General features: G+C 45.9%; 2 long non-coding RNA genes across 3 annotated transcripts in view; one reads left to right on the top strand and one right to left on the bottom strand.

Annotated features, from left to right (window-relative positions):
• Window positions 1–24,735, top strand: part of LOC138357787 (uncharacterized) — a 66,808-nt gene that overhangs the window by 2,610 nt on the left and 39,463 nt on the right. The window lies entirely within an intron of this gene.
• Window positions 1,606–23,202, bottom strand: LOC123746182 (uncharacterized). The gene is made up of 3 exons (XR_006771475.2): window positions 22,654–23,202; window positions 9,931–10,120; window positions 1,606–5,178 (listed from the first exon to the last, which is right to left on the bottom strand). It is a non-coding gene; the product is annotated as an uncharacterized lncRNA (long non-coding RNA).

Genomic DNA, 24,735 nt, shown 5'->3' with positions numbered 1-24,735 from the left:
GGTCTGGGTGACAGGCAGGGATAGGGGTGGTCTGGTCTGGGTGACAGGCAGGGATAGGGGTGGTCTGGTCTGGGTGACAGGCAGGGATAGGGGTGGTCTGGTCTGGGTGACAGGCAGGGATAGGGGTGGTCTGGTCTGGGTGACAGGCAGGGATAGGGGTGGTCTGGTCTGGGTGACAGGCAGGGATAGGGGTGGTCTGGTCTGGGTGACAGGCAGGGATAGGGGTGGTCTGGTCTGGGTGACAGGCAGGGATAGGGGTGGTCTGGTCTGGGTGACAGGCAGGGATAGGGGTGGTCTGGTCTGGGTGACAGGCAGGGATAGGGATGGTCTGCTCTGTGTGACAGGTACAAGTTTTTAATCCCTCTGCTCCCAACACCAGGCTGGTGCTCAATAGAGAACGTAGCAGCATGACCTGCAAAGTCATTTCGGCACCATAGACTTATTTTTTCAGTTAATGTCAGATGTACTTATTAATAACAAAAAATTACCAACTAACCTGTTTAGATCCAAAATCTAAGGATATGGGTAGCATAAAACGTGCACTAGGCTTAGCGACACAGCGGTTGTCAAGTTCAAATTGGGCTGCCATAAACTGTGGCAGGTGGCTACAGGTGACGGATCTCCCAATCCTGAGCACTCCAGGTGTTCAGTCAGTGAACAGGAACTGGATCATTAGCTCTCACACTACATTATTGAATGTCCAGTCATTAGACCCTTCAGACCTGCAGGTATGAGGTACATGGTGCTTTGCGATTGCTGTATTCACTCATTTTCTTGAGAATATCCTCATAATGCACCCAAAAGTTCGCTAGTGCGGGCTACAGATCATACTCCTCTTTGACAAATTATCCTGCGAGATGGGGGATTTTTCTTAGTATTGCATATCTAACTTTTGACACACATGTAATCCATCAGGGTTACATAATTTACAGTCTAGGATAGCTGTATAATTGTCCAGGTATCAAAAGTATCACACAGTTCTTGATACACACTATGTAATCCTTCATATAGTATAGAGTAGCTGTAGAAATGTAGATGTACGCAAGCAAAAAAAAAAAAAATAGACTGATTAGGCTACCTAAAGGAGGTCTCCCTCTCCTGTAATTGCTTACTTAAATCACTCCCATGATTTTTGTTACGGGTGCTGTCTTATCGACGTTTCACCAGTATGTTTTAGTATTACATAAGCTTATCTATGTCCAGATCACCACTGGAACCTCTCTAGCATACCCTAATCTTACCCAGACCTAAGTCACCACTAGAACCTCTAGCATTCAATAAACTTACCCGAGGTCTATAGAAAAGTTGAGCAAACTGCGATTATATATTTGAGTACATTCTCCTAGGCCTACTTAAAGTCCAGAAAGATCAGGAAGTGGCTCCAGTGAAAGCCGAGGATGGCGATATTTCTCCCTCTGCTCTGGGTGAGCAGAGGGAGAAATATCAAGTCAAATATCAAGCCTAGTCAAGCCAAACCCAACATTTCTAAATGTAACTTAGTGTCAATAACGTAGCCAGATTATAATGGATAATCTGGTCTACTTACCTGAGCATTATAATATTTTATAATAAAAATAAGCGTTTTTATATAAAGAAAACACATAATGATGACAAACTTTATTTGAATGTATTTATAAATAAGTCTAATGTAATCATAACAAAAGCTAGTCATAGGTAGTAATAGTCAAAATAACAACAACAACAACACTTAATATAATAATGTTACTAACTTTGAAGCTTAGCAGCCAGAAAGAACATAATTTACAATATTTCTCATGATTTGCAAATTCGTTCGACAATGCCGTAGATTTCGAATAACACACTAACAATTATTTTGTCCCTGGTTAGTAAGTTATTTTCTGATTACTTATGTCTCTAAAATAAAGAAAATGATTATTATTTCTTTTAAACTTTGCTTTGACTTTTGCCTTAGACTGCTTAGGGAAGATGTCTTGATTACTTGAAGGCTGCTGACTCTTTATCTACAGCTTTGTGACATACTTGTCATAGTTCTAGACAAGGAGTCGGCAGCCGTGAAGACATTTTCCCTAAGGTGTTTAAGGCAACGGTCAGATCAAAGTTTTAGGGGAATAATAATAGCCATTTTCAATACTTTGGAAACAGGAGCAGTTAGAAAATAACACTACCAAGGGGCAAAAATTAAGTTACATGTCTAATTAGGATAATTTGCAAACTCGTTCTAGAAAAGACTCACCGTCAATGATATTTAAAGTAATTACCCGGTTCCATTAGCAACATCTATAAATGCACTTGACCTCTAAATGCCTACTGCTTTGTATTTCCAAAACCCGACACACAATGATTTAAACATGCCTAGTAAAGCGTTTCTGGAGTTACAGTTTGGACTGAAACAATCGGTCGGAAACCACAATTGTGGATTCATAGCACAAACTTTAGCTTGATAACCCATCCTCCCAAAATACTAGTACTTACAGCAACTATTGGTCGAACGTACAAAAATGAACTATTGTAGCAAAAAGTCATATTTTGTTTACTGGAGTTCTCCACATGACACTAGAAAGTAGAAATGTAAGTAGCAATGATATGCAAATGTTATACAACCTGGGATCTGTCCAAATCCTCTAGGAGTCGGGAGGCACCGAGCTAATAGCCAATTCTAGTAGTACAAAAGGAAATCGCAAAGATTTTATCATAGACATACAATATGACTTTAATGGGATTTCCTAGTGTATTCGAAGGGAGCGTTCGGTTGAGATTATTATTATTATTAACATCTTTATTGACAAAATTAATTACAATTTTGCCTAATCTGAGGATTTCGATTAAGCCTTGTTAAAGTGAGGATAATGCTGGTATTCACTGTCACGCAGGATAGAGGGTCCTACATAAACTTAAATTACCAAAGTAATTAAATTACTACATAAACTTAAGTTTATGCGGGTAATTTGTAAACCATAGATACCAGTACGGTCCCTCCAGACACCTTGTGCATTCGGGCGGATCCCAGCTTAAATAAGCCTTGTCATATCGTGGCACGTGGGTTAAGACGTGTGTTTTAGGTTACCCAGACCCCTGGTTCAATCCCCGTCTGCTCCAGAAACTTTCTCATAGATGCACCAAGTTACTGTGATTTCCTTGTGTGTAGACAACCTAAGCTAACTTGCCCTAGGACTTAATAAGCAATCCTAGGTCCAATATACACCTTCACTTTGTAGTGAAGGTTCTATACTAGGCTTAGGAAAGTTTAGATTTGATTGTTACCTTCTTTTTCGTGCCCTCTACAAAATTCAACGGTAAATTCCTTGGGTACAACAGTCCATTTTTCTACGTTTGAGGAATATTTGCTATCATTTTTGGATGCCAGGGGCCAGATTCACGAAGCAGTTAATCAAGCACTTACGAACCTGTACATCTTTTCTCAATCTTTGGCGGCTTTGTTTACAATTATTAAACAGTTAATGAGCTCCGAAGCACCAGAAGGCTGTTTACAACAAGAACAACAGTTGATTGGGAAGTTTTCGTGCTTGTAAACTGTTTAATAAATGTAACCAAAGCCGTCAAAGATTGAGGAAAGATGTACACGTTCGTAAGTGCTTGCGTAAGTGCTTTCGTGAATCTGGCCCCAGGTTCCCAACCACTTGGGGGTGGACGGTAGAGCGACGGTCTCGCTTCATGCAGGTCGGCGTTCAATCCCCGACCGTCCAAGTGGTTGGGCACCATTCCTTCCTCCCGTTCGATCCCAAATCCTTATCCTGATCCCTTCCCAGAGCTATATAGTAGTAATGGCTTGGCGCTTTCTCCTGATAGTTTCATTCATTCGCCCCCAGGTTGTTTGCTACGCATCGTTAACAGAGGGAATGACTTGTAAACAAGTGCAGATACTCTGTACAATCATTTTCATGGGATGGCGGTCTTTTATAAAAAAAAAACTCAATTGTATGCAAAATCTCTTATGTACGCACTCAAATATTTCCAGGTGTTAAAAAGTGTCTGCTAGAATTACAAATGTTTTCAGAATAAAATCGGTATATTTAAAAAAATATATATTATATAGTTTTTTTTTTTTTTAGCAATCATGAAACTGTTCTCGCCAAAATATTTGTATTATAATCACAATAATATTAAGTAGAAATAATAACCCGAACTGGTACAGATAACTGAACATTGCAAGCTAAAACGCTACTTTCAACAGCCTAATAAAACTAACGCGACTTGTGTACAAAAATAATATTACTAATAGTGTGATGATACCAGTAGTAATCGCAGCACAAATAACAATAATAATAATAATTATAACAACCCAACTACACATTCAATCTCACTTTAAATGAGTTTGGCATTATCAAGCAAAGCAATGTTCACTACACGAGCGGTTGTTGGGAGAGCAGCCTCAACACTGATGGTGGTAAATACCTACCCAGTTCAATTCATGTTCAAGTATGTTTATCGAGACAAGAAAGAAATACATCTCAAAGGGATAGAGTAGCTATTTCTACCTACTATAGCCTAAGAATAAGCTAGAGTAGCTTAGACTATTTCTACCCCCCTCCTCTACCCAGTGGGCATAATATCCAAGAGTCACGTTGAATTAACCTTACACTTTGATATTGTGCCCACTGGGACTCTCCCAATTAAATGAATGTAGTTTGCCCAGGGGTTTACAAGAGAAATAATATTGAACCATTGCTGCATCAATTAAATTTTTAAATTTTGCCCCGAGGGGCGAGTTTATTGGGCAGCGCCACTCATCTTGTGAGTGGACACACCGCCAAAGCAGCATGTCATCAATGTTAACATTGGTTGAACGTTCCTTCAGCGTCGTTGACCACCCTGGGCAATCCCGAGACAATGACGTTGATGTAATAATGAATCAACGACGGTAACGTTAATCCTATGTTAATTTCACGTTACTCAATCCTACCGTCTATCGTAACCTGATTTACCTGGAGGGGGTGTTTCAAGGGACCTAATAATTAACAGGTATGGATAGAGTGTCTTCACACCCACCATTGTGCCTTTTACCTCGGCACCTGCCCTGGGTATCATGGGTGGTGGGGCGTTTCCGTTTCGGGTGGGTGAAGAGGCTGCCGAAGTGGGTGAAGGGGATGGGTCGGGGAACGACGAAGGGGCAGCGGCACCGATGACCCTGGTAGCGGCAGCCGACGCTGCCCTCCGTGTACCCGCAGCAAGTCTTGGCTGTAACGAAACATCACCCATTGACGGGATTAATGGAACGATGATTGGTAAAGATTAAGCCACTCAAGAAGTGGCACGGGCATGAATAGCCCGTAATTTAATGGAACGACACCTCGAAGCTTATATATATACACGCTCCTGGCCTGTCATCTACCTTGATTGTATTGTGGTTCGTGTTGGATTGTGTGTGTAGTTTACTTAGAATTGTGTAGTTTGCCTTGAATTGTAATTGGTTTATCATGGGTTATCTTGAGATGATTTCGGAGCTTAGTATCCCCGCGGCCCGGTCCTCGACCAGGCCTCTACCCCCCAGGAAGCAGCTCGTGACAGCTGACTAACTCCCAGGTACCTATTTACTGCTAGGTAACAGGAGCATCGGGGTGAAAAAACTCTGCCCGTTGTTTCTCGCCGGCGCCCGGGATCGAACCTGGGACCACAGGATCACGCGTCCAGTGTTCTGTCTGCTCAGCCACCGGCTCCACACGGTGTTGTGAGAGTGGTCTACCTTGAATTGTGTGTAATTTGCCTAGAAATTGGAATTGCTTTGAAATATTGCTTTCTGCCGTGAATTTTTTGCATTTTACCTTGAATTGTTGTGGCTTGTAAAAAAAAATTATGTTCAATTTTAATTCGTATAGTATTCCCGTAACCTATAGAATTTTCCTCTACAATTTTAGTATGATTTTTATAAAATGTATAGTGTCTGGAATTTTGAAATGTTTGGAATGTGAAGGAAGTTTGAAGAATTTTGATTTCTCTTTAGAATGTTTCAGCCTAATTTTTTTTGGTTGCCAAGAATTTGAGGTTGTAAATGTTACATGTATAATCACTGGTTGAGATAACCAGCAACCTTTTTATCCTCCTCAAGGGAGGATAAAAACTCCTCCCCAGGGTTAACCAGTAGCCTTGGAACGACCAGACCCTGCAGATGGGCCCACCAAGGTAGTCCTCTTGGGCTACCCGATCCCATCCCAGGGACACGGCCAAATGCGGAAGACAGAGCATTCATTTGCCTAGTCAAACATCCCTTCTCGCGATTCGATGCTCCGTTAACAAGTGAAATTGTCTTGCCTAACTAACCGTAGATTTGTTCGAACGTCAGCCTATCCTGATCGAGGCTCGGAAAGTCACCCCCCCCCCCCCCACAGGTCCAAGAGCCCCCCTCCCCTCCACAGGTTCCAGAGCCCCCTCCCCCCACAGGTCCCAGAGCCCCCCCTCCCCCACAGGTCCCAGAGCCTCCCCCACAGGTCCCAGAGCCCCCTCCTGTAGGGGCTCTGGAATCTCCCGTAGAGCTCCGAAACATCAGGAGGCTGTTTATAAGAATAACAACATTTGATTGGGATGTTTCGATGGTGGGTAAACTGTTTTAATAAATGTAAACAAAGCCGCCAAAGCTCGATAAAAGGATGTAAAAAAGGTTTGTACGTAGCCTGGTTCTGGTTAGGCTAGACAGTTGCATTTATACGGAGTGGAAAGTCGAGCTGTTGTTGATACTCTCAGGATCATGCGATGTTCAATCGTGTAGGTAAATTATAATTGATTTGTATTGAATTTCATATGAACTAATTTGAACCAATAGTTCAAAACCACTTGCGACCGGAAAACATTATTGAAAAGTCTTTCGTTTTGTACCATTTGACAGCTAAATAAGTTGCCATAAAACTAGAAAGAACGCTGTGATTGATCATATCACCAGCTGGCGAACACACACCCCTGATCATAGCACCAGCTGGCGAACACACCCCTGAGCATAGCACCAGCTGGCGAACACACCTCTGATCATAGCACCAGCTGGCGAACACACCCCTGATCATAGCACCAGCTGGCGAACACACCCCTGAGCATAGCACCAGCTGGCGAACACACCCCTGAGCATAGCACCAGCTGACGAACACACCCCTGATCACAGCACCAGCTGACGAACACACCCCTGATCACAGCACCAGCTGACGAACACACCCCTGATCATAGCACCAGCTGGCGAACACACACCCCTGATCATAGCACCAGCTGGCGAACACACACCCCTGATCATATCACCAGCTGGCGAACACACCCCTGATCACAGCACCAGCTGACGAACACACCCCTAATCACAGCACCAGCTGGCGAACACACCCCTGATCACAGCACCAGCTGGCGAACACACCCCTAATCACAGCACCAGCTGGCGAACACACACCCCTGATCATAGCACCAGCTGGCGAACACACCCCTGATCATAGCACCAGCTGGCGAACACACACCCCTGATCATATCACCAGCTGGCGAACACACCCCTGATCACAGCACCAGCTGGCGAACACACACCTAATCACAGCACCAGCTGGCGAACACACACCCCTGATCATAGCACCAGCTGACGAACACACCCCTAATCACAGCACCAGCTGGCGAACACACCCCTGATCATAGCACCAGCTGGCGAACACACCCCTAATCACAGCACCAGCTGGCGAACACACACCCCTGATCATAGCACCAGCTGGCGGAAACACAGACCGGTGCATTTGTAAACAAAAGCGGTTTAGGCTGGAAGCGTCAGTGTGACGTCATCAGTTGGTAAACGTACGCGCTATAAAAAAATTACCACAACTTGTTTTTTGTCGTTTTGCGTTAACAGGTTGTTGCTGGCGAGTCTTAAGAGCCTCGAGTACTCATAAGGTTTTTTTTTTTTTGTTAAATAACTGGGCGGTTCATCTTCGTTTGTTACATAACAAATCATCTTTTGTTACATCATCTTCGTTTGTTACTGTGTTTGTTACATAATTTTGTCTTGGTTTTATTGTGTTGCAATTGTGAAATACTGAAATTGTGTGTTTTTACTGAAGGATCTAAGCTTTAAACTGTGCGCAGTCCGTCCTATTAAGGTTTCACAACGTCAAGAAAAGGGTAAATTGAAAGTGACCTTTCCTACTATTTTAGAGGACCCAAAACAGAAAACAGGACAGTACGTCACTTTCTCCAGCCTCTTCCATTGTCAAGAACGACAATTTTTGGCCTTATGTAACGCATGCAAGTGAAATACGACGTTCTTTGTAGGACAGATTGGACGCGTGGGTACAGGTCGGTCGGTCGGTCCGTCTTGCCACCTTGGACCATTTCGGAATTTGGAAATCGAGAAGACTTCCATTAAGTATAACCTTATTTCAGAGTTATAGGCAAACGTTTGTGTAGCCTAATGCAACACAATACGGTAAGACAGCATTTCTTATGAATTTTTGGTGAGGTTTCAATTAGGCTACAAACAATATTTGTTTTATTTCACATTCAAATCAACGTTTTTTTTCTTATGTAATGGGTAGAACGTGTCACTGTAGCTGTAACAGCAATAATTACAAGAATTACAGCGAAAATAGCAACACAAAAAAATTGCTTAATGGTGAACCCCTAAACTGCGCAGCTATTTATAAGTACGGTACTACACCGAGGGGCTCATGATTTAATAATAGTTAACAAATGAGAAAAATAGCTTTCGCAGTTGGAGCACAGAAGGTAATCCCAGATAGAGATTGAGACATTGTGTAAAGGTTAACAAAGCCACTACTTGGTCCATCTGGTTTGCAATTATTTAACTGAACGAGGAATATATTCACTCCTGTTTTATTGGGTGTGTGTGAAAGCAAGTCACTCTAGATCCATGATGGGTCCATCTTGCATATTCCATCCTGTGCTCAGGCCCTTGGATATTTCATCCTGTGCTCAGGTCCTTGTGCTCAGGCCCTCTGGACTACTCTCAGGCCAGAGTAGGCAAGCTTGCTATAACTTCTTGGTGTGGATGAGAGAGCCAGACAATAAATTTCCTGTGTTCACAGGAAACGCGATATAAATAGTATATGTAGTAACATAAAGGAAGGTACAGACGGAGAGGAAAAGATAAAGAACACGAACGTGAGTGAAACATGGGTGGCAGAGACCTTATGACCTATTCATTACGTAGGAAAGGCCCGGATACCTCCTGGCACTGTTGCTTACGTCAGTAGAGGGCGTTACCCAGTACCATAAAGGTACCCAGTACCATAAAAGAGGGGGGTGGTAGTTGATTTTGGTAAGTGGAGGTCGTGGTTGAAGATGGTGGTGGTGAATTGAGTGGTGGTTTTGGTTTTGCGGAGGTAGTGGGTGGATTAAGGTTAGTGGTGGATGGAAGTTGTAATGATGGTGGTTATAGTGGCAGTGAGAACTTAGATTTTACAATTAATTCATTATCCTTAAATTTACCCGAAGGACCGCAGTCTCTAATGTGGTCTAAGATAACTGAACATACAGGGAAGATGAGATGTGGGAAGTTGTAAAGTCAGATAACAAGAGATAAGAAGAGTAGCAAGAAAAAAAGGATATCTAGAAAGTAACACAGTTTGCTGAATCAATGGATGTATATATGCTTAGGCCTAATGGTGACGGTAGGGTTGAAAATATCTAACATTTATGGTGTAATATTTATCTTGTACAGGAGTAGTGTACACAGCGTAATCCATACATATGTGGGCAGTTTACATAGTACAATCTATGCGTACATGAATAGTTTATTGTGTAATCTATACGTACATGAATAGTTTATTGTGTAATCTATACGTACATGAGTAGTTTATTGTGTAATCTATACGTACATAAATGGTTTGCACGGTGTAATCAAATACAGGACGTTTACGTCCAGTGACCTATATGTACAGTAGTGATTTATACTATCTAAACTGATACAGGAGTGATTTACACCAGCTGAACTAATACAGGAGTGGTAGATCTAATACGTACAGTCACAATCTTCTGCCACCTGGCGTAGGCTTCTGTGAGCCCGCCCGCCGCCGCCGCCCTGGCCCGCCACCCTGACGGCGGGTCCATAGCTGGTAACGTCAGCCGCTGCCACCACCATCACCACCATCTCCAACACGACCACCATCACCACCACCGTTGTTGCCAATCTCTGCCGTCCCCACCAACGCATCTGCAAGAAGGCACAACATGCAGCTTTTCCAAATGCTTTTGGTCTGAAATGTTTTAACATTTTCTACCAAATTACGGGCTTCTAATTCGTTATGCAAACATTACTAAAGGATGTAGGATGTATTCGAAAATGTGGTTTTAATGCACTTAAGCGTATTGGGTCTTTCCTTCACCTTTACATAAGTTTACTTAACAAATTGTAAAGGCTTGAGAAATTTAAATTTTCTAAGTTCAAAAAAGTCATGTTTAATGCTGTTTTAGGCTTCTATTGTATTAAAAAGCATTACCCAAAAATGGCAATTTGTATTCATTTTGAATCGCCTATCAAAACTAGCCAAATCAAATTATAAGTGTATATGATTTTACGAAGGAAAGCCAAATATCCATATTTGCTATTAATAAATTCACTTGGAAAATTTAGCTACGTGTGTGTACTCACCTAGTGAGTACACACACTTGCTTGCGGGGAGTTGAGCTTCGACTCTTTGGTCCCGCCTCTCAACTGGTGTGTGTATATATATAATCTTGAGAGTTACAAATGCAAAGAATCAAAAGAATGATAGAATATATCTGCATGATTTCGAGTGTTCCAACCCGCCCGCTCACTTCATTTGCTACTCCGTCAAGAAACTAACCTCCTAACCTTGCCAGAACCTTAGGAACACAAGCAACCCACCTAGATTTTGCGCGCGTTTGGGACGTCCCACGTTACTACAGACGCGGGTTCGATTCCCGCCGACCTGCTGCGAAGATGTTCTCATAGATACATTGTTAATGTGAGTTCATTATGTAGTCAAGGAAGTTAAAGACAAGACAGGCAGTATTGTATTATAAAGTGTGCAAGTATATTAATCCCAAGGAGATTAATCCCAATTAATCCTAATTATATTGTGCTTGGCTGATATTGTGTTTTATGCTGTTTGTAAAATACAACCTGGCCTCTTACAAAAAAAAAAACGCATTTCGCTCGTATGCGTTAAATAGGCCAAAAATGGTCGTACTAGAAAATGGAAGCGGCTCGAGAAAGTGATGTACTGTCCCGTTTTCTGTTTTGGGTCCTCTGGTAGGTTAGGCTAAGGGCACTTTAAGTTGACCGTTTTCTGGACGTTGAGAAACCTTAGGAGGACGGACTGTGTAATTATGGTTTTGGTGCTCATCCATGACTGCCATGGGTGGTCAAACGCCTTTTTCTCAGTTTTTTCCTCGTTGTTTTTCTTTTTTCACTCCCTTTCTCCTGCTTTCTCGTCTTTTCTCATATTGATTGTTTCTCTTGCTCTGTTTTTTCTCGTTCTGTTTCTCTTGCTTTCTCCCTTTTTTCTCCTGTTTCTTTATCTCTGTTTTTCTTTATTTCATTCTTTTTCTTCCTCTCTTACTTTCTCAGTTTTTTTTATTGAATTCTCTCTTTGTTTCTTTCTCTTATTCTGTTTCTTCTGTCTCTCTTACTTTCTCCTGCTAAGTCGATTTCTTTCTCTTGCCAACTCCCTTTCTCCCCCCATCTTCTCTCTCTCTCTCTCTCTCTCTCTCTCTCTCTCTCTCTCTCTCTCTCTCTCTCTCTCTCTCTCTCTCTCTCTCTCTCTCTCTCTCTCTCTCTCTTTTTCTTTCTCTTTTTTCTTTCTTTCGTTTTCTTTCTTTTTTGTTGGTGTCTGCCCCGGTCACCAGGAAGCCCGCCATATTAGCCAGCGCCCCGGGCCTCGGTCAGCACTGTGGCCAGGTCGACGCTCTGTGGCCGGGCCGACGCTCTGTGGCCGGGTCGACGCTCTGTGGCCGGGCCGACGCTCTGTGGCCGGGCCGACGCTCTGTGGCCGGGCCGACGCTCTGTGGCCGGGCCGACGCTCTGTGGCCGGGCCGACGCTCTGTGGCCGGGCCGACGCTCTGTGGCCGGGCCGACGCTCTGTGGCCGGGCCGACGCTCTGTGGCCGGGCCGACGCTCTGTGGCCGGGCCGACGCTCTGTGGCCGGGTCGACGCTCTGTGGCCAGGCCGACGCTCTGTGGCCGGGCCGACGCTCTGTGGCCGGGTCGACGCTCTGTGGCCGGGCCGACGCTCTGTGGCCGGGCCGACGCTCTGTGGCCGGGCCGACGCTCTGTGGCCGGGTCGACGCTCTGTGGCCGGTTGCTTTCTTTAAATTGGTTAACATTTGTTCTTCATATAGAAACCTATCAAATACCATTTCCATTTTTTTTATATAAGCGTTAAGTTTAATTATATGATGGTAATTGATAAATAATTATAACATCAAATTGAAGGTTATTTTTTTACCGATTGCCTGGTTACTAGTAGCCTGTTGTTACCTAGAATTATGTTTTGTAAAGTTGAATTATATCATGTGAATAGCTATATCTACATGCGATTAGCTATAGTTATATGTGAATATATAGTGGAGTGAGTGTATGACAGGCCAATAAAATGTGTAAAGGTTTCAGGGAACAGGAGTGGTAGATCTTATTAAGGTTTGGTGATAAGGTTAAGTGCTATATCTACCTCGGGCGACCACAATAGCTTACTCTCCAAGTAAGCTATTGTATTCTCAAAGTACAATAGTCTCTCCAAGTACTCTCCAACTACTTACTCTCTGTAAGTATACTTTAGTCCTGAGTAATCTAGGATTGAAGTAAACTCATTGTATCTATAAGGTGTGAAGGATTGAAGAAATTGTTTATGTAATAATCTAAGATGAGGTCTGATAAAGACCTTTTGTGCCCTCTGTAATGCTTTTGCGCTACCGCTCACAGGATGAGTATGGGGTGCACAATAAACTAGCCGCCTTCGGCGGCAAAAATCAAAATCAAATCAAAATCATTGTATCTATACAGAGAAGCCAGGTAGGTAGGTATACACGTCTTATTGTATAGTATGAGGTTTACCTTGGGGGTTGCCCATCGTATCTTGGCCCGTTCTTTTGGTTTTTCAATGTGTAAACAAAAATTCCTGCCTCCTACCTTGAGGTTACCTTGAGGTGCTTCCGGGGCTTAGCGTCCCCGCGGCCCGGTCGTCGACCAGGCCACCTCCTGGTTGCTGAACTGATCAACCAGGCTGTTGGACGCGGCTGCTCGCAGCCTGACGTATGAATCACAGCCTGGTTGATCTGGTACCCACCCTAGGGGGCAGAGTGGACAACGCTCGGAATTCGAATTCCTAAGGTTCCGGATTTGATCCCCGGCGGAGGCGGAAACAAATGGGCAGTTTCTTTCCCCCTGATGCTCCTGTTCACCTAGCAGTAAGTAGGTACCTGGGAGTTAAGACAGCTGCTATGGACTGCCCCGAAATCATCTCAAGATAACTTCTTAGCCTGACCAGAAATTTACGAACCCAAGCAACCCACCTAACCTATCGAGTCCGATGCATAGAAAACGCGAATACTTGCGAGCCGTTGCCTTTCTGAATATGTTGCATTCATATCGTTGGTTGCAATAACGTAAAAAAAAACGCAACCTATTAAGTTGAAAGGGCGAGTTCTCTTTGATTTGCCTCTTCGTAAAAAATGCAACCTTTTATCCTAAACGTTCACTAATGCACAGTGCGCAGGCGCCAACCGCACGCGCATGGCAATAATCCCGCCATATTTTACCAGAATGTGCATCTGTGATTTATGCGACCAATTTAGTAATTTAATTAGCATTTAATTAATATCTTTTATTGAATATATAAGTTGTTTAGTTATCTGTTGTCGAGTGTGGTTAATGTAAAAACAGAATTAAAGATTTTGTGCGCTGGCCATTCTCAGTATACATGCCACAACAGTTACCTAACTCACTGGCTTGTGATCCTGTGGTCCTGGGTTCGATCCCAGGCGCCGGCGAGAAACAATGGGCAGAGTTTCTTTCACCCTATGCCCCTGTTACCTAGCAGTAGAATAGGTACCTGGGTGCTAGTCAGATGTCACGGGCTGCTTCCTGGGGGTGGAGGCCTGGTCGAGGACCGGGCCGCGGGGACACTAAAAGCCCCGAAATCATCTCAAGATAACTGGCATTCCTATTTACTGTTGGGTGAATAGAGGTAACAGGTGAAAGAAAATGTGCCCGACTATTTCTGGCCTTCCAGTGGGAGTAGCAAACCTGGATCTTGGCTGTGAGCCGGGGACGTAGACTACTGTGCTACTGAACGTGCTACCAAGTACTGATTGTGAGGATCACTGAAGCAGTGAACATTACATCTCGGGGGTTGTTCCTGAACAACCGGGCAATATAAATTCAGATGTCAGACTGCTAGTATCGCGGCGTCTATTAACAGCCTGGTCGGCCAGACCAGCCACTAGGAGGCATATGGTCTGAAGCAAGGACACGGACAATGAACCTCTGAACTACCTCAAGGTAATCTAGATTTCCCTTTCAATGCAAAAATCAAAAAAATTCTCCCGCGCAAATGTAGGATGATCCGTTTTCTATGATGGCACGTCTATGGTTCAGTCTAGGAGTTAATCACCTTAAAATAAAAGCTTCTATGCTATCGTAAGACAGCCGCCAGCGACCGCAAGACAGCCGCCGGAAGACAATACAGGTAAACAAACCGTTGTTCCATACCACATTAACACAATCTACTCACTACTAGGCTGAATACTAAGCGCTCTATAAGAATATAGCGCCATCTTGCACAGCCCAGCTTATGGTGTCTCTGACTTGCGTCAATTTTGAAAGACATGAACACATTACTAACCCAATGAGCGAGAAAACAAACCTAGCGAATAAAGGAGAAACAGGAAGACGGTGTTGAATTAGCTGTGCCGTTAGAATTTCACCGTCACTTGCAAGCATATTTTCCCCCCTTCCTTCATGTAGCGACTGTAAACGCTATAATCCTTAGGAGAGGGATTCGAGGGAACTGTTCACTGTATCTGCCTGACACACTGACTAGTTATAAGTGGATCCACGGGCTAAGAGAACCTTGCCGAAGCATACGTCAATGGTCTCACGGCGCAAAAACTAGCCTAGCCACGCTCGTGCATTCCATAGCCTCTTCTTATCGGATGGTGAGCACTTAACACAATTGAATTGCAAGTCTGCACGTGGACCTAACAGTCTCTTGTTAGGAAATTTTGTTTCCTTCAACTCTCTCTCCTCTTCCCTACCTCAGGACTGTGTGGGTGGTAGATTATGTGACTGTGTGACAAAAATAAACAGAATTTTAACAAGATACGAAGATAGTCATTTTCACTTTTTTTCTCGTAGAATGCATCTTCTCCCGAGCCTAAGTAAGATTTTTGGATGATGTTGAAGGTTGAAGTAACTACATGTACTATAATTTGTTGTCGGGTGAGGTGCGTTACAGGAGCAGGTAAACCACGCTGACTGGGGAAGGGATGGGTGGGGGGGGGGGAATATGCAGAGGTGACGGGAAATTCCCTAAACCTATCATGTAACAGCAGTTACTGTCAAAGAATTGGCAGGTAAAAAAAAAAATTATATATAATGGGATGCATTGTTGGATTCATGAGCGCGAGTGGGTGGGCGTGGGTAGGTGTGGGTGAGTGGGTGGACAGGCTGATTTGGTTGGGGGATTTTTTTATTATTATTTTCTACCACAGACGTGGCCACACATTGACAATGCTAACCAACATATATACATTTTCTTCTGTTCTTCATGGACAGGGTGAGAGGTCTGGCGGGGGAAAAGTGAGGGGGAGGCGGGGGAAGAGTGAGGCGGGAGGGAGGGGAGACAGAGGAAGAAAGAGTGAGGGGGGGAGGGAGGGGAGGGTGATAGTGAGGAAGTATAAAGCAGAACAAATAGATGGTTGAGTAAGCAAATTAGATCAAAGGTTATCGAGAACCTGTCTGTCTAAAGATGCCCGCAGCCGAGTCAGGCTTCAACAATACAACCCTTAACAGTTCAACACCCTGGTGGTTGTGGGGGTAACAGTTCATCACCCTGGTGGTTGTGGGGGTAACTGTTCAACACCCTGGTGGTTGTGGGGGTAACAGTTCAACACCCTGGTGGTTGTGGGGGTTACAGTTCAACACCCTGGTGGTTGTGGGGGTAACAGTTCAACACCCTGGTGGTTGTGGGGGTAACTGTTCAACACCCTGGTGGTTGTGGGGGTAACAGTTCAACACCCTGGTGGTTGTGGGGGTAACAGTTCATCACCCTGGTGGTTGTGGGGGTAACAGTTCAACACCCTGGTGGTTGTGGGGGTAACAGTTCAACACCCTGGTGGTTGTGGGGGTTACAGTTCAACACCCTGGTGGTTGTGGGGGTAACAGTTCAACACCCTGGTGGTTGTGGGGGTAACAGTTCATCACCCTGGTGGTTGTGGGGGTAACAGTTCAACACCCTGGTGGTTGTGGGGGTAACAGTTCATCACCCTGGTGGTTGTGGGGGTAACAGTTCAACACCCTGGTGGTTGTGGGGGTAACAGTTCATCACCCTGGTGGTTGTGGGGGTAACAGTTCATCACCCTGGTGGTTGTGGGGGTAACAGTTCATCACCCTGGTGGTTGTGGGGGTAACTGTTCATCACCCTGGTGGTTGTGGGGGGTAACAGTTCAACACCCTGGTGGTTGTGGGGGTAACAGTTCATCACCCTGGTGGTTGTGGGGGTAACAGTTCATCACCCTGGTGGTTGTGGGGGTAACAGTTCATCACCCTGGTGGTTGTGGGGTAACAGTTCATCACCCTGGTGGTTGTGGGGGTAACAGTTCATCACCCTGGTGGTTGTGGGGGTAACAGTTCATCACCCTGGTGGTTGTGGGGGTAACAGTTCATCACCCTGGTGGTTGTGGGGTAGCAGTTCATCACCCTGGTGGTTGTGGGGGTAACAGTTCATCACCCTGGTGGTTGTGGGGGTAACAGTTCATCACCCTGGTGGTTGTGGGGGTAACAGTTCATCACCCTGGTGGTTGTGGGGGTAACAGTTCATCACCCTGGTGGTTGTGGGGGTAACAGTTCATCACCCTGGTGGTTGTGGGGGTAACAGTTCATCACCCTGGTGGTTGTGGGGGTAACAGTTCATCACCCTGGTGGTTGTGGGGGTAACAGTTCATCACCCTGGTGGTTGTGGGGGTAACAGTTCATCACCCTGGTGGTTGTGGGGGTAACAGTTCATCACCCTGGTGGTTGTGGGGGTAACAGTTCATCACCCTGGTGGTTGTGGGGGTAACAGTTCATCACCCTGGTGGTTGTGGGGTAACAGTTCATCACCCTGGTGGTTGTGGGGTAACAGTTCATCACCCTGGTGGTTGTGGGGGTAACAGTTCATCACCCTGGTGGTTGTGGGGTAACAGTTCATCACCCTGGTGGTTGTGGGGGTAACAGTTCATCACCCTGGTGGTTGTGGGGGTAACAGTTCATCACCCTGGTGGTTGTGGGGGTAACAGTTCATCACCCTGGTGGTTGTGGGGGTAACAGTTCATCACCCTGGTGGTTGTGGGGTAACAGTTCATCACCCTGGTGGTTGTGGGGGTAACAGTTCATCACCCTGGTGGTTGTGGGGTAACAGTTCATCACCCTGGTGGTTGTGGGGGTAACAGTTCATCACCCTGGTGGTTGTGGGGTAACAGTTCATCACCCTGGTGGTTGTGGGGGTAACAGTTCATCACCCTGGTGGTTGTGGGGTAACAGTTCATCACCCTGGTGGTTGTGGGGTAACAGTTCATCACCCTGGTGGTTGTGGGGGTAACAGTTCATCACCCTGGTGGTTGTGGGGTAACAGTTCATCACCCTGGTGGTTGTGGGGTAACAGTTCATCACCCTGGTGGTTGTGAGGTAACAGTTCATCACCCTGGTGGTTGTGAGGTAACAGTTCATCACCCTGGTGGTTGTGGGGGTAACTGTTCAACACCCTGGTGGTTGTGGGGGTAACAGTTCAACACCCTGGTGGTTGTGGGGGTAACTGTTCAACACCCTGGTGGTTGTGGGGTAACAGTTCAACACCCTGGTGGTTGTGGGGGTAACTGTTCAACACCCTGGTGGTTGTGGGGGTAACAGTTCAACACCCTGGTGGTTGTGGGGGTAACTGTTCAACACCCTGGTGGTTGTGGGGTAACAGTTCATCACCCTGGTGGTTGTGGGGGTAACAGTTCAACACCCTGGTGGTTGTGGGGTAACAGTTCAACACCCTGGTGGTTGTGGGGGTAACAGTTCATCACCCTGGTGGTTGTGGGGGTAACAGTTCAACACCCTGGTGGTTGTGGGGTAACAGTTCAACACCCTGGTGGTTGTGGGGTAACAGTTCATCACCCTGGTGGTTGTGGGGTAACAGTTCAACACCCTGGTGGTTGTGGGGGTAACAGTTCAACACCCTGGTGGTTGTGGGGTAACAGTTCATCACCCTGGTGGTTGTGGGGTAACAGTTCAACACCCTGGTGGTTGTGGGGGTAACAGTTCAACACCCTGGTGGTTGTGGGGGTAACAGTTCAACACCCTGGTGGTTGTGGGGGTAACTGTTCAACACCCTGGTGGTTGTGGGGGTAACTGTTCAACACCCTGGTGGTTGTGGGGGTAACTGTTCAACACCCTGGTGGTTGTGGGGGTAACAGTTCATCACCCTGGTGGTTGTGGGGTAACAGTTCAACGCCCTGGTGGTTGTGGGGGTAACAGTTCAACACCCTGGTGGTTGTGGGGTAACAGTTCAACGCCCTGGTGGTTGTGGGGGTAACAGTTCAACACCCTGGTGGTTGTGGGGTAACAGTTCAACGCCCTGGTGGTTGTGGGGTAACAGTTCAACGCCCTGGTGGTTGTGGGGGTAACAGTTCATCACCCTGGTGGTTGTGGGGTAACAGTTCAACACCCTGGTGGTTGTGGGGGTAACAGTTCAACACCCTGGTGGTTGTGGGGGTAACAGTTCATCACCCTGGTGGTTGTGGGGTAACAGTTCAACACCCTGGTGGTTGTGGGGGTAACTGTTCAACACCCTGGTGGTTGTGGGGGTAACAGTTCAACACCCTGGTGGTTGTGGGGTAACTGTTCAACACTCTGGTGGTTGTGGGGGTAACAGTTCAACACCCTGGTGGTTGTGGGGGTAACAGTTCATCACCCTGGTGGTTGTGGGGTAACAGTTCAACGCCCTGGTGGTTATGGGGGTAACAGTTCATCACCCTGGTGGTTGTGGGGTAACAGTTCAACGCCCTGGTGGTTGTGGGGGTAACAGTTCAACACCCTGGTGGTTGTGGGGTAACAGTTCAACGCCCTGGTGGTTGTGGGGTAACAGTTCAACACCCTGGTGGTTGTGAGGTAACTGTTCAACACCCTGGTGGTTGTGGGGGGTAACAGTTCAACACCCTGGTGGTTGTGGGGGTAACAGTTCAACACCCTGGTGGTTGTGGGGGTAACAGTTCAACACCCTGGTGGTTGTGGGGGTAACAGTTCAACACCCTGGTGGTTGTGGGGTAACAGTTCAACACCCTGGTGGTTGTGGGGTAACAGTTCAACACCCTGGTGGTTGTGGGGTAACAGTTCAACACCCTGGTGGTTGTGGGGTAACAGTTCAACACCCTGGTGGTTGTGGGGGTAACAGTTCAACACCCTGGTGGTTGTGGGATAACAGTTCAACACCCTGGTGGTTGTGGGGTAACAGTTCAACACCCTGGTGGTTGTGGGGTAACTGTTCAACACCCTGGTGGTTGTGGGGTAACAGTTCAACACCCTGGTGGTTGTGGGGGTAACAGTTCAACACCCTGGTGGTTGTGGTGGTAACAGTTCAACACCCTGGTGGTTGTGGGGTAACAGTTCAACACCCTGGTGGTTGTGGGGTAACAGTTCAACACCCTGGTGGTTGTGGGGTAACAGTTCAACACCCTGGTGGTTGTGGGGTAACAGTTCAACACCCTGGTGGTTGTGGGGTAACAGTTCAACACCCTGGTGGTTGTGGGGTAACAGTTCAACACCCTGGTGGTTGTGGGGTAACAGTTCAACACCCTGGTGGTTGTGGGGGTAACAGTTCAACACCCTGGTGGTTGTGGGGGTAACAGTTCAACACCCTGGTGGTTGTGGTGGTAACAGTTCAACACCCTGGTGGTTGTGGGGTAACAGTTCAACACCCTGGTGGTTGTGGGGTAACAGTTCAACGCCCTGGTGGTTGTGGGGTAACAGTTCAACGCCCTGGCAGCAATGGGGAATCAGTTCAACGCCCTGGCGGCGACCGAGCCACAGTTCAACGCTCTGATCGCATATTTGAATCAATCCCTAAGTGTATCTGAACCCTCTCACTCGAACACTCGGTCTGTGAAACGAACCTTCCTCGAGACTACCAGAAATAATCGAGTTATCGCGTTATCGTTATCGTTATTGTTATCGCGTTTTTTTTGCGGTCCGTCGTCGTTCAAGTTAGTCAGGTGGGCGTGTAAGTTAGCGGGGAGGGTCTAGGTGAGGTGGGAGGGGGGGGGGAGATCATGGGGGAGGCGCTGACGTAGAAAAGGAAAAAAAAAATGTTTGTGGAACGTGGCACCCCACAACCCCACCCTCAAACACCTCTCCTAATCCACCTCTCTCATAAATTTGGCCTCGTGGGCTGTGGTGGACACTGGGGCCCCTCCGGATTTTGTGGGGTTTTCTCCTCTGGATTTTGTGGGGTTTTCTCCTCTGGATTTTTGAGGGGGTTTTCTCCTCTGGATTTTTGTGGGGGTTTTCTCCTCTGGATTTTTGTGGGGTTTTCTCCTCTGGATTTTTGTGGGGGTTTTCTCCTCTGGATTTTTGTGGGGGTTTTCTCCTCTGGATTTTTGTGGGGGTTTTCTCCTCTGGATTTTTGTGGGGGTTTTCTCCTCTGGATTTTTGTGGGGGTTTTCTCCTCTGGATTTTTGTGGGGGTTTTCTCCTCTGGATTTTTGTGGGGGTTTTCTCCTCTGGATTTTTGTGGGGGTTTTCTCCTCTGGATTTTGTGGGGTTTTCTCCTCTGGAATTTGTGGGGTTTTCTCTGGATTTTGTGGGGTTTTCTCCTCTGGATTTTCTGGGGGTTCTTCTTTGGATTTTGGGGGGCTCATTTCTAGATTTTGGGAACCTCATCTGAATTAACAACACAATGATATAAATAGCATTTAGGATTATATATAACTCAAAAGTGGCAGCATTGGGTTCTATAAATAGCGCGACGCACTGCCAATGCCGGCAGTGAAGTTGGGTGTTAGGGAAACACCTGCGAAGTTGAGTATTAAGTAAACACCTGACTTATCTAGTGTTCAGAAAACTCTACGGTCTGTGAACTACCCAAAAAAAAAACAAAAAAAGGGGCAAACAGGCATTAAATAAAGAGATCTCACGTCTCTGTAGTCACCGTTAGGTAAACACTGTTAGGTGTTATCACTCCGGTTGACTAGGTCACTCACCTTGCTTGCCAGCTTCTCCGCGTCTCTCACCATCCCTCTCCCTCCCTCCCTCACCTCTCCCTCCCTCTCCTCTCCCTCACCTCTCCCTCCCTCCCTCCCTCCCTCTCCTCTCCCTCCCTCCCTCTCCTCTCCCTCACCTCTCCCTCCCTCCCTCCCTCCCTCTCCTCTCCCTCCCTCCCTCTCCTCTCCCTTCCTCTCCTCTCCCTCACCCCCTCCCTCCCTCACCCTTCACTTCCTCTCCAAGGTCGAGCGATTTAGTAAACCTTTCAATCACAATAGCGTGGGAAATTGGAGCCGAAATTTGCATTGGGATCTGTAGAACATTGGGTAGTGCAGCCGATTTCCTCGGCAGGAGGGAGACCTCTGAATACATTTTTCACCCGATGCTTCTGTTCAGCTAGTAGTCAGTATATAGGTACCCGGGAGTTTGACAAATTTTAAATTGCGTCTTGGGGCAACCCGTCCTCTTAAAATTACATCGCTTTTCGCTCGTTTATCCGTATGGCCAAAAATGGACGAAATTTGAAATGAAATCGGCTCACGAGTGATGTACTATCCCGTTTTCTGTTTGAACCCTCCGGCTTACTAGGTTAGGTTAGGAGAGGAAACTTTCAATTAACTGTTTTCATGACGTTTTGAAACCTTAGAAGAACCTCTTGCCCTCCTAACCTACCAGAGGACCCTTAACTTGCTGTTTTGGAAAACAAAAATACAAAATTTATTTTCAATTATTTTTCCAATTTACGTCTATTTTCGGCCATACGGGCAAACGGCCAAGTTCAGACGTAATTTGTAGAACAGGTTGCCTTGAAGGTCAGTTGTTGACTTAGGAGGCGTTCTGTCGCCGACAATTGGGAACCAATTTAAACTTATTATATTCTTGTTGGCCTAATCTTACCCTGGCTTGGCTTCACGCTGGCCTGGCTTGACCTGGCCTCGCTCTGGCTTGACCAACCCTGGCCTCGCTCTGGCCTGACCAACCCTGGCCTCGCTCTGGCTTGACCAACCCTGGCCTCGCTCTGGCTTGACCAACCCTGGCCTCGCTCTGGCCTGACCAACCCTGGCCTCGCTCTGGCTTGACCAACCCTGGCCTCGCTCTGGCTTGGCCCCTGGCCTGGTCTCGCCCTGATCTCTATAAACAAATTTTCTAACATTATAGCAGAGCAAACAACCTAATAGCATAGTTGTCTCCACCGGTAGTGTATAAGCAGTGACGAACAGTGAAGAATGACGTAGTTTATACACTACACGTACACAATGATGTACTGTGAGTAAAAAGGTAAACTTACCTTTTAAGTTTGGCCAGTGCTGTGAATGGGGACCTACAGGCACTCCCAGAACAGTGATATTGTGGTACTGTATACAGGTAGTCTGGTGCGGTTAGTTCCGTGAGACACTATTGCCACTGTGTGAAGTCTTCTGACACCAATGCCACTATGAATGGTGTTTTCTGGCACTTTGCATAGGGAACGTTTAGTAATGTCTGGCAAGTATGTGTTTCGATTTTGGCCTGTGATGTAGGCACCATGTGTGAGGCCTCTGATATTATGCCTTGAGAATAGTTACTGTTGATCCTCTGTGGAATCCGTAGGTGCACCTAGCACTGTATACAGACTCTTCTGTTGTTTATGTCCCTTCCAGCATACATATGGAACCCTCAATGTACAGGGACTTCCGGCACTTGGTAGGTTATCTAAACAGACTTAATTGAGGCTCTCTACACACGCGTTCGCGAATTAAGCGCCTGTGGTAGAGCGCCTGAGGTTGGAATTACCGAGAGGACATCTGGCGCAGAAGAGACGGCCCGCCTCCGTGGGCTACCGACCGGGTAGTGTGGCTGGTGGCACTTAACGTGTGTGTGTGAGAGTCAGACGGGGTCTGAGAGGGCGAGGAGGCCGGCTCACAGAGGCTGGTGGTGGTGGTGGGCCGGCCTCTCGATGACGCCCCTTTGGACGGCCTCTCCGCCCGTGGGAGGAGTTAAGCCAGGCCCATGAAAGGTGTATAAGGGCCAAGATAGGTAAAAGTTTTCCTCCCACTACCTCCGTTTTCTTTCATTTCTATACCGCTCTAAATAAATAAATAAAAATCATATATATATAATATATATATAATATATATATAATATATATATAATATATATATATAATATATATATATAATATATATAATATATATAATATATATATATAATATATATAATATATATATATAATATATATAATATATATAATATATATAATATATATAATATATATAATATATATATAATATATATATAATATATATATAATATATATATAATATATATATAATATATATATAATATATATATAATATATATATAATATATATATAATATATATATAATATATATATAATATATATATAATATATATATAATATATATATAATATATATATATATATATATATATATATATATATATATATATATATATATATATATATATATATATATATATATATATATATATATATATATATATATATATATATCATTATATCTTCACTACAGTGCTGCTTTTATAAAAAAATTATTTTATTGATTGTGGAACCCGTAAAAATAGTGACATTTTTTTTATTATTTCTCGAAGTCATATATTTTATAATCTCTCAAATTTATTATTGCCTGCTCCTTTACGCGTTCTGCTTCATTTCCTCTTACATATATTTTTTAAATTGCTCGGGTTACTTGCATTTCTGTCTCGTGTTCAATTTGTTCAATATTACCAGCTTCACCAGTTGTCTAACTCGACTAGTGTTTTGTTTTTGTCTGACTCGACGAGGCAGCAGAGTGTTTGACCCTCCACGTTCATTACGTGAGGGTCTTCGGGTGGGCTGGATGGGGCCCACAGATGGGGGCCCCACAGATGGGGGCCCCACAGATGGGGGGCCCCACAGATGGGGGGCCCCACAGATGGGGGGGCCCACAGATGGGGGGCCCCACAGCTGGGGGCCCCACAGATGGGGGGGCCCACAGCTGGGGGGGCCCACAGATGGGGGCCCACAGATGGGGGCCTCACAGATGGGGGGGCCCACAGCTGGGGGGGCCCACAGATGGGGGCCCACAGATGGGGGGCCCACAGATGGGGTGGCCCACAGATGGGGGGCCCACAGATGGGGGGGCCCACAGATGGGGGGGCCCACAGATGGGGGGCCCCACAGATGGGGGGCCCCACAGATGGGGGGCCCCACAGATGGGGGGGCCCCACAGAGGGGGGCCCCTGTGTCCAGAGGGATGGGCGGGCAGATCCACCGGCCGGGAAGGCAGGAGCCGCTGACATCTTGTTTTAATGAATATGTATATTATAAATGACTGGGTCACCTGTAGCGCAGTGGTCATCGTCGTCG

This window comes from Procambarus clarkii, chromosome 80 (genome assembly GCF_040958095.1).
Source record: "Procambarus clarkii isolate CNS0578487 chromosome 80, FALCON_Pclarkii_2.0, whole genome shotgun sequence".
Classification (NCBI taxonomy): Eukaryota; Metazoa; Arthropoda; class Malacostraca; order Decapoda; family Cambaridae; genus Procambarus; species Procambarus clarkii.
This window is presented reverse-complemented; position numbering and strand designations above follow the sequence as displayed.